Here is an 11,824-nt window from a genome sequence, read left to right as displayed (position 1 = left end):
TTGGAAAAGGTTGGACCCCCCGATGGTGCCCCAGAATGCTTGTACAGTATTGCGTGTGGCTGTGATACTCCATTGTGTAAGCTTTTCCTCTCAGCAGAAACATGTTTGCTTTTGCTGGTATGAACACTTTGTACAGAGTCCTGGGCCGCACACTAGCACATTTGGTGATTTCCGAATTGTTTCACTACTGACCATATCTGACCTCTGTTGTTGGGTTTCGAGTTACCCATAAACGTATGTTTCTTGTTTTTCTGCACAGAGGTGACATTTTTTATGAAATTGTGTAAGCCTCAAAAGACAGATTAACTTCACTTATGCATTATTTTCTCAGTATTTTAAACTGAAGAAAACTCTCATTTATTTTCCTTCCCAACATTTTAAAGATCACCAGGTTTGCCACCAGCACACGACCAAGTCCATGAATACGACAGACAGACCTTTTCACACTTACAGAGTGGAGAACTAGAACATGCAACAAACTCGCCATGACTAATACCTCTGTGAGTAATCCAACATGCTGTCAATTATTACTCACTGTGTCTGCGCTCTCATTGGTCCGAATGTGGCCCCGCTGTGCGCTTCTTCAAAGCGCAGTCCCGTGACGAAAGCCAGTGATTACATCGACGGGGGGCTCGTGCCTGTTGCCTGGGTTCAGGGCCACAGACACGCTCACCCCACTTTCATGTGTCCCCTGCTCAGGGCCAGAAAACAACCACGAGCTGCGTTACACGCGGCTGGGTTTGGACGTGAAGGGTTTGCCAAAAGGGGATGCAACGCCTGTGAGCTGTCAAAGGTGGCAACATCCGCACCGGTTCTGTACTCGCTACAGTATTTAAAGCTTCAAGTTAGCACCTGTGTCTTATAGTCGGATCGATCAGATGGCGCTTATGTATTCGAGCCCCCATGCGGTGACTATACGGTAATCCTCTGAATACTGGTTAAGTAATACAAAAATTGCCTCAACCGCCCTGTAAGTGTCTGTATTTCGTGTCATGAAGTATCAGATATGTGCATACGGATCCCACCCAACTGGCTTTTTTCATTGCTTACAGTGCTGATCGACCCACTCCATTCTTGGTTTGGAGCTGTTGGTTAACACTTCACACGTCACAGCAGTCTGTGACACATTTGTATACACACAAACAAAAGTTCCAGGTCTAACAATGGGGGAAATGCATATAAGAAATGGAGTATTGCTTGAGTGTTTGTGTGTGGTAATAGGTGTGTGTGTGTGTGGGTGTGTGTGTGTGTTGGCGGGGGCGGGGAGCTGGGGTAGGGGGGGTGAGAGGGGTGAGGTAGCACACATAAACAACACCAGAGACCTGAGAGGGAAAGGAGAGAGCCCCAGTTACTGAGTAACCCAGCAGCGCAGTCCCATACTCACCTTTCCCCTAATAGCCTTTCACCTTCCGAACCACGTGAAGCGGGCCCTGTGCGCTGCCTCCCCACAGTGCGCACGCAAACCCGCGGACCAACGCAGTCCAGCCAGTGACGGAGTGACACAGCCGCGGGAGCAGTGGATCGGCGGAAAAGTGGAATGTGTTTCATGGCCCCTCATTTCATCGAGGGGCCATGTGCGATCATCTGTAGTGATTGCCCTGTGATTCTGCGTTACAGTCCCGCCCTCTAACGGCGGAGTGGCCAATCATAGCATAGAGTCTGCCGGCTCCGAGCCGGGTCCCATATCGGTCCGGCCGGATTCTCTTTGTTTTTCAAGCTGGCTTTGTAGATTTGGAGCGAGTTGTGGTAAAGCGTTGTGTTATATTGAAACCCGTTATCCAGAAAAGTTGAGAGATTTGGCTCTTCGTAAAGACCTGCGGAGCAAACTTTTTCAGATTGCGTTAGAACGAACCATTAACTTGTCATAGCACTTTAGAGCAAGGCTAGTTCCTCAAGGAGACTTCTGGACTTACTTTGGAGGCATTTAGCATGAAGTGAAGTTTCTCTGTTAGACCTTTACCTGTTATTTATATTTGCCAGCTTTGCCTTTGTACCCCTTTAAATTCAAATTTGTATTCTGACTACATAAGTAGCCTGTTTTCGTCCAACTGCATTGTTTTTGGAGGGCGGATGCAGACTCCTGACTAGTTGTTTCCTCTTGAATGCTCAGAACATACAGAGCACGCGTGAGGGCGGTAAACTTGACGTTTGCTGTGTTTCAAGCGCAACTTTTAGCAGGCCGCATGAGGCGATGGAATCCATCGGCCTTTTCGTTCAGGTTTGCTCTCGGATTGCAACGAGTCCCCCAAATCACAAAATATTGCAGTAATAAATAAGCCCGACAAGGCAGGATAATCGCTTCGGTACAGAATGTCTTCTAACAGTGAGCTACAATCGATGGCGGTAAGGAGGAGTGTGGGAATGTGTGCACGACTGTCAGCGGAGAGCCACTCCTTCCCATTGTGGCTGCTGAATGAGTAAGATGTCAATGGAAAGTATGAGTCACTAGACCTACAACTCACAACAATAATATTTAGCAGGAGCGGGGAACTCTCTGAGCAGTCTGAAAAAGGTAGATTGGTGATTAGTGGCTTTTCTACGCAGACTGGGAGTGGCTGCTGGTCTGACATCATTGATCCACCCAACCCGCACACGCTCCACGCCAGAGTGGCGAGGGAGGTACCGGCTGAAAGATGGGATGCTAATTCAGTACGGGGTGACGAGCAGAACGAGTGATCCACTGAAGGTTTGGCCCTTTCCCTCGTCATAAGGGTGGGACCAGCGACACTTTCTGGTAGTGCCAAAAAAAAGGAATGTACTCACACTGCAGGGCGCATTCATTCAACTGACTAGATACATACTTTGTAGGGATTTTACTGTTACCTGTATATTCAGTTTAGCAGTGTGGTGGGAATGAGAAAATGTCTGGATGAGGATCTTCACTACGTGACTTTACTTGAAGTAGGGGTTTGATTTGAAAGGCCCCCCCCCCCCCGTGGACAACCGTGGTAGAAAAGTCTTTACTACAGCCAGGTTTGAGAGCCCGCCTTGTCTGAAAGACACATGCATCCGAATGTACACGGACCCAGCGGCAGAATTAAACAAGTAAGGATGCAATGAAGGGACCACAGCAGCGCTTATTCGAACACATCAGCGTCAGTGGAAAACCCATCGAACGACGGACCTCACAAATGGTCCGTTTGTAGATAATAGAAGTCGCATGTATGACTGTCAGCTGTAGCACATCCAGCAGATGAAGTGTCAAACTAAAACCTTGTGACATCCAACGAGTAGCAAAAAGATATGTTGTGATGATGGAAGCTGTGCAGTTTGGCAGAATTTGTCATTTTTCTCCAACGCCCGTACTGTCATCGTTTAGTGTCCCGTTTTATTTCCCTTGCCGACACCGCCTCCATGTTCACAGTGCCAATGCTTTGAAAACGTAATTGAGTAATCAATCAATTTTACAAATCGGCCCCATGAATAACAACTGCACGGAGGTTGAATCCCGAGTTGGTGGTGTTGACTCAGAAAGTGAATCATGGAGCCTGCAGAGAGCCCAGATCATCTGAGCAGCTGTCCCAACAAGCCGGGGGCCGGGGCCAGATCAGGCCCTGTTTTCACTGAGGAGGGGGGAGAGGAGAGGGACAAGATCTGAAAACTTTCCACACAATGTTTTTTTTTTTAATGTTCAGGTTCAAAATAATGGAGGCAAATCAAATCCATGCAGAGAAAACAAGCGCTTGTGTTTAACCCGAGTGCACAGTAGCGAAGAAGGGGTGTTATTATTGAATGGCTGGCATGGAGGGTAAACTCTTAAGGCATTTCCTCCCATTCATACACAGAAAGGTCCTGACTTTCACGTTAAGTAAAATCTTGGCTCCGCCATATGAAATGCTCCGGATTGATCAAGGTGTAGGAAGCTGCGCTCGACCTGAACTAGGAAATCGCAGAAGGAAGTTAGATAAAATTGAAGAATGGGGGGGGGGGGGGATCAGGCTTTCACCAAACACTTTTCCACTTTATCGTGCAGCGTGATTTATGGGGATTTTTGTTTTTGCCCTTGGTTCAACTTCTATCCAAAATATCTGCTTTCTGTAAAACCTTATTTCTTTAACCTACCGGTTATGCGATAGTCTACATGATCCCCTTCTTCTACTCGTTTTTCTTAAACATTTCAGAAAGTCTGTTTTCATGACAATCCAGAGCGTAGTTTTACAGTTATTTTGCGTGATTATGTAGATGAAAAAAATGAAAAGTTGTTTTGAAGCTAGAAATTATGGTCGTCGTGGAAACAGTGTGATTTGAGCTTGGCGCTCACATGCGTGGGTGGCCCAACATGTGAGTCAGCAAAATAGACCACTCCGATTGCATCTGCTATCACGAAATGAGGGATTGTGAACTGTATTTATTTTTTTATTCCCCGATGAGAGCGGCCATATGGTCAAGCCTTCTTTCCTTCTTTCTAATGGTGCAATCCTCAAACTGGCTTGTCTTTTTTTTTCGTTCTCCACATCAGAGGAGCCGCAATGTGTGATACTGTATTGTTTATATCGTGTTGACAAAGCATCTGATTTGGTTTAGATGATAAATGAATATGATATTACCCAATTAAGTCTCACTTATTGTTAAGTTGGATGACGAGTTTGACACCGGTGACCCCAAATGTCTGGTGAATTTGAATCTGAATCCAGCTGCCTGTTGCACAAAGGTAACAAAATCCACCTGTCACAATTTCAAAAGCTCAGTAATTAACTTATTGTGTCCATTTTGTTCATGCTAGGCTTCGGCTACATATTGAACAGAACATGTGACTGGTAGGAATCTTTACATCTGACTCGACAAGAATGTTCTGACTCGACATTACGTTTTTTCCCAAAACTGTAATTACAAGCAAGACTTTTTTTTTTAAAAGCAACACACAAAAGCTGTAATTACACAAATGGGGGACAGGATAAAAGCATAAAAACAGACAGGCGTCCAGCAATTACAAAATCCAATACATGAGGGTTAAAATCCTAGATAATTATATAAGTGTAGTCATCCCGTGATATGATTAACAATTTAAAACGGGCTCTGTTGGTTGATTACTATAATTAACCACTTGCGTACATCAAGTGAAAAAGATCGTTGGCGTGAAGGTGACAAAATTCTTTAGTATCAAATGTCCATCCAATAAATCTGGCTTCCCACTGGAAGGCCTACAGAGGGAAGTCAGCTGTCGTCGTTCCTCTAGACAGAGAAGAAGGTGGGGCCACTGATGAGCTCGGGGAGCCCAACAGGCTTCCGTCGCCTTCCACCTGCGCCCCCGCGCTGCGGTGCCCGTGGGAGCGGGTCTGGATCACACCTTGCAGGCAGCGCCGTGGCCCCAGCAGACGTCATGCTACGGAGGGCCTTGTCCAGACTTGCCGGTTTACATTCACGACTCCCACGTAAAGGTCAGACCTGTTTGCCTGTGTTCAGCCCGGAGCGGAGCCCAGGGGATGATAAGCGTTGAGTATGACACTGGATTGACTGTAACACCTGAGCCACCGCCATATCTACGCGATCTTGTAAGGTTGTGAATGTGTGAAACTGCTCCAACATATGTTTACCACAGTCAAATTCTATTTTAATTTTCAAGTTTCCCATTAGATGTATGTCATGCAAATCATAATTATTGCATATAAATGTACATTTAATAGGGCTGTCAAAATGAACGCGTTAATCTATGCCAAAATATTTTGTTTACTTCCGGTCTCCAGGTTGACCCCCGTCAGTTAGACCGTAGATGCAGATGAACTCCATGTGTCAAACAGAAGGGGGATGAGTGGCCAACGGACCACTTTATGCAGCGCTAGGCTAAGCTAGCTGCAAGGTTACTTCCATCTCATTTACCATCACTGTTGCCCTAAAGACAGTGGTTTGGAAAACCAAATGTCGGGAGAACACAGCCGTCAAATGATGGAGAGTTGAGAGCACAGCAAAGTTCCACCTTCCTCCCTTGGAGATGATGAAATCTGTGTAGTTTTGTGTTTAAATACAATTTAACAATTAAACAACAGGGTCCAAAAACCCCCACCAATATAATTTGTATAACTGGAAAATATGTAGAGATTAATTTATTTTAAAATAGTCTCTGAAAGTTATTAATCAAAAGTGGTATTAGGAGAAATGTAATTTGCCTCTATAGACATTAATAAGGGCCATGTTCTTGCTCAATGCGATACTAACATAGCTGCAGACCCAATGACTTAATATAGGAAACATTTTAATAATTTACCAAGTCTGCAGTTATGAATGTAATTATGCTGTTGATAGATTTATGTCTGCAAAACTGAGATTTATGATACTACATCCGCCTGTTAGATGTACTCACGGTCTCACCGCTTGTGACCGACAGGCCACGGAGCGACAGCCACAGAGGCGAACCTGCACGGACGAGTGCACTCTGCAAGTTATTCCCAAATTTCCAAATCCATTTGATGCCGCAGCGCCGTGTTGCATGACAGCTCACTGGGAGCCTGGGGCCTTTTGGGAGTAGTGCTGTCTGTCATGCATACTGTAGTAGCCCTGCAAATCCAAAGGTGAGATTCAGCAGCGAGCAGTGCTGACAGACCTTACCACAGCTTGTGCAATAGTGTGTCAGTGATGGGCCGGGCCTTGTGGGCATCAGCTGAGAAAACAAGCTGAGACTGATAACAGATCGGGCCCACATTCCATACGGGGCTGTGCCGAGGCACAAAGCCGACCACCGATTTTTACACACACACACACACACGAAAGCGATTAGCGTGGGAGAAGAGGTGAGGCCTGCAGAGGCGTTTCACAAAGCTCCTCTGCTTTGATATGTATCTCGTGCCGCGGCTGCAGGTTGCGCGTCACGGTACCGCCTCGGTGAGAGAAGAAAACAAAAAACATACGTCTCAGTGGCTCACATCTCACGTTCGGCGGCGTCCGTTTTGGGCTGGTCTGTTTCTGGTAATGGGTGGAGGAGCGGTTTTGTCACCGTAGGGCCCAGGTGCCGACAGACCTCCCGACGCGAGGGACAGGCTTCTCTGGGTCCACGCTGCGCAGGCTTGGCTGGGCCCGGCTGGACGGCTGAGTGCAGGTTGCCCAGCAGGCCGTGTTGTCTCAGCCTTCAGCCGCGGATGATGGATGGGGCTGGAAAGGCTCCCAGAGAGGGGGTGAGCACATGTGTGGCAAGACGTGGCAGGTGGTGAGCGCTGACTTGACGGCAATTAAATGTAGAAATCTTTGATTAAGCTCAAGGGAAGGCAGTCATTAGCAACACTGAATCAGCTCTCCCCTCAACACACACACACACACACACACACACACACACACAGCAATGAACACTGCCTCTCTCTCACTCTCTCTCTCATGAACACACACAGTGACACACTCCTGAGTAACACTAGCACAAGTGTAGGGACCATAAAGCGTACAACTTGTAGAGAGACAGTTTTATTTGTGTTTGATGTGCCCTTGTGCCGGGCTCTTGAATACTGCTTAAGAATTTGAGAATCATATCTGCAGAATTTAGTTCAATAGATGTTGCTATTGCTTGTTTTCAAAAACCCATCAAAGTGTGTTTAAAGTTGAACTGAATTTAATAAAAACGGCTTATATGTTACTCAAGACAAAAATTATTTTGAATCCTGGGGGGTATAACTTCCAAATATATCTTATTACTTTTGACTTGATCTTTTGAAAGGCTTCAATTAGAATGATTATGAATAAAATAAAAGTTATTTTGTGTCTGTATTCCCTTCTCAATGTGTGTTGTTCCACGTCCCTCTTTTGGAACGATGTGCGTCTGCAAACGTTGTTTGAAAATGAAACATGACAATAATCCTTTTCACTAATCAAAAGGGTGATGACATTGTTGATTAAGGTTTGAAGCAGAGTTCAATAGGTCAACAAGAGGCGTCAGACAACCTATGATCTATAATTAAATAGTTATCTGCTGTACATATATAAGGCATTTGTTTTGAATAATATTGTTACCTATTGTATTATAAAATGTCATCCACACACTGCTCTGACAAGTACAGAAGGTCAATATGAATGTGGATGTATATATTTCAACTTTATGATATTATTGTGGTTTCAATCCAAATAATTAAATTGGTATTCTGGACTTGTTTTAAACTTGTTTGACTGCTTTAAAAACAATTTATCAACTGGGACGTATTTCAGCAATTATCCAAGTGACTAATATTATGGACGGTATAAGTAAACAATATAACTCTTAAAAAATGGAAGGTGGAAATGGTCTTTAACACATCATGTTCAATCTCTAAATCTACAACTTTTATAATGTCAACAAATCGAATGTACAAACAAGTCCTTCCCGGTTTCAGTATATTCACGAGCTCAGTCTGAATTGGTTCTTAACTTAATGCCAAACTGCGTGAAACAAATAAATTGAATGAGTAGCAGTTCATCATTTATTGGTGCTCTCACCTTGTTCAACTTCTGATCCCTCACGTATGGTAGAGGGGTTTAATCGATCCTCCTCATGTGATCTTAAACCATGATAAATTAAAAGTTTCGCACAATTCTAAATGATCCTGACGACCGTGGAGTTAGTGTTGCTCTTCACTAAGAAAGAGGTGCATTAAAGTCTCTCACATGTTGGAAAAGGTGACACCTTTGTGCACAGTGTATCACCCGCACCTAACAAGTCCCTTTGGAATTACCCCTGTCTTCCTGTGGGGCTCAGACTGGTAATTGCCATCCTCTCCCCAACTCGCTAATGAGTGCAATACCCAGGCTGCCCCTGCGGTTTGGACATATCTCACTGTCTATATCCCATAATCTCATTGTCTAGGAAACAGAGGAATGCTTAAATCTCCACACCTGACAAGCCTCCAGTGTATTGGATCAGCTCTCGGTTACCACACAGGATTACATACGTCGCTGCTCAAAGTATCACTTTGACAACTCAATGAAACTTTCATGGCACAATTTCTCTATTCCGAGGGGACAAATTAAGGGTTAACCTTCCATTTTTAACATCAATTTCACATTTTAATTGTTTCTTTTCTCTTCAAAACCCTGAAGGTCTCAGTTCAGAACAAAGATCTTTGTCTGCAGTGGCTTGTGCTGCTCTGCTGTTTTCATGGGAATCCGTCACCGTGGAGATGTGAAGGTAATCCCTCTCTACCGGAGCCAGGGGAGGCAGCAGCACATCCCACAGGACCAAATCCATCGGCAGACTTACACCAGGTGACTCTTCGTGATGAGATAATCAGAGGCGTGGACCTTAATCAGCGACACTGCTACACTATACATAAGTTTAATTTAAAAGGAAAGAACAAAAATACTGAAATAATATCATATCTTTAATATCATGCTCATTTTAAGACTCATACTTTTGGGTTTCCACTTTTCCACGTTCACATGCTTTGATGTTAATAAAGCATGTCATTTTTCTTGTCTGAAACGGCTTTTCTCAAAAAAGCTAATTGACAACTCAGTTTATCGATATGGAAATATCATTTTTAGATGACAGGGTTAGAATCTTGTAAAAAGAGATCAAATGTACTTCCTATGTTGATGAAGTCAGAATGGGGCTCCCGTCACATCATTACACTAACACGCTTGGATGATCAATAGCATTTCCTGCTTCTTGTTTTATTTCCTCATGTTTTCCTGCTCCTCCCTCCCCTCTTCTGGGAATACGGCGGCCGACCTAATCACAGGAACCGACCCGGGCTGGAGGTGCATGCCTTTGCACATGGCAGCACAAATTAAAATGTCTCCTGCCGCCCACCTCTCTAATTCCCTGGCACTATGCCCCGGCCTGTCCCGCGAATTACAACCAGACCTCTCCGCATGGTGCAGCCAGCATGCGGCAGGCCAGCTTATTGACATGAGCGCCTCCCTGAACTCTCTAAGTCAATAATGGAGTAACTCAGAACACGCACAGTTGGCCATCTACATCCTTGAGTACTAACTCCATAATGTAATTATCAAGAGCAATAATTAAAGGGCCCGAAAAGTATCAGCGAGCTCTTAAGTCTTTTATCAAAAGGAGACTACCATTTATTACCAAAAGCAAATAGAATCCAATACTGGACCGTTTAGTCTTCCTTGAGCTGTGGGATTCAAGGGATGAGATTTCCAGTTCATTCCCAAGTCTAGACTGAAGACAAAAGGAGCCTGGGCCATGTGCATCGTGGCTCTTTGGCTTTTTAAGCAGACTTTGTCTTGCTCATAGATAGAGGTTTCAAATAGTTTTGATTTTTGTTTTACTTTTTCTCTCTGATTATCTCAATGCTAAATCTTTATTATCCCTCAACCACATGTTCACGTAGCTCATTTTTATTGGTTTTTCCTCAACATTCCATAGGTTTCTGCTTTTTGGGGTCATTTTTGGCAGTAAGAGAGATCATTAAAGCATGTAGAAAGGTCTAGTACTTTCGTTGTAATATTTTGATGATGGCAATGTATGAACCAATAATGTTCAAAAAGGTCCAACATGACCTTCAACTACACATCACATATTTTAGAGTGGAAGATGGAAACCTTTGACTGAACCAAGAGCATTTTGTTTTAAGTGTTTGGATTTAACTAAACACGTTTTCTTGCCATTTAATCCTTCAAAAATCTTCAAAAGGAAAGGTTCAGACATTACATGTCAGGATGAGAGAAGTGATGGGATGTTGCAGACGGAGCATGTTAGCTTAAATAATTGATGACTTGAAATAAAATGCAAGAAAACGAACCACAACAAAGCTGTGGTAAAGACAAAAATCTTTTGGTTGCTCAAAAAATAATCAATGCCATGAATTTGAAAAAGGAGGCTTTTGGTTGCCATTTCCTGTGCTGTTTTCTCTGAAGAGTGAATCACTGGTCGTACTGTGTTTCTCTTCTATTATGTCTGCTCCTCAGCTCTGATGATGAGATGAAGTACTCGAAGTAGCTGTGGCTCTTTCTTCTTGAAACGCAAGCCGAAAATTGTCCCTTTGTGTAAACTTGCATTGGTAAAACAATAAGCTAAGCTCCACACACGTAGATTCACAAACACACTGTGGAACGAATGTGCTTTTAGTGAGGGACACTGCAGAGGCAAAACAAACATCCCCAAACCCCAAACCAAACAATTGTGTTTTGGTGGACTGTAATTACAAAACAAATCTTTTACTGCAACAGAAACGGGACAAATCCTGTGGTTGGAACACAGAGACCAGAGAGACCCTGAGTGCCTCCACCTGCACCACCTGCCCGACTTTTACTAACACACGTGCTGCATTGATAGCATCAGCAGCTCTAGGTGTTGTTGAGGGTGTTGTTTACCTGTCCTAAAAGGAAATTGGTTCTCGGCCACTTGTGCCCTGGATGCAGATTAGTAGACCGGGCTCAGGTAACTGATATGTTCCTGGATGAAACGTAAACAAGCGTGACAGACCTTATGTCACACATGAGTAGAGGCGACACAGAATCTAATTCACTTATGAATAAAAGCATCGGCTGTTGAATGAGCCACTGCATCTCTTCCCATTCCCTGGCATTGATGAGTAACACCTTAAAACCCATGACTTATGGGCGGGGTAGGGCCCAAATGGTAATGCATATGCAAAATGTGTGACCTTTATATAAAAAGCACATCTTGATAACAACAACCCCCTCCCCCCCCTCCTAAAAAATGGAACTTCTACGCGTCTAAAGTAGCCATTTCAGCAGTTGTTAGGATGAACAGTTCTTGCAATGGAAAACCAGAGAACCACACCTTGCAATTGTTGAAGATCCTGGGGCTGCCCCGTCCACAGGAGAGAGTAGACAATAATTGTGAGCTTGAAGGTATTAAGTTGGGACTTACACATGCCGATGAGCACTGTTATTCCAAAACCATAAAATATACCGTGCCGCTAGCCACAGCCCGGCCAAGTACTGT

This window comes from Pungitius pungitius, chromosome 3, assembly GCF_949316345.1.
Source record: "Pungitius pungitius chromosome 3, fPunPun2.1, whole genome shotgun sequence".
In the NCBI taxonomy this organism is placed as follows: domain Eukaryota; kingdom Metazoa; phylum Chordata; class Actinopteri; order Perciformes; family Gasterosteidae; genus Pungitius; species Pungitius pungitius.
Note: the sequence above shows the minus strand (reverse complement) of the source record.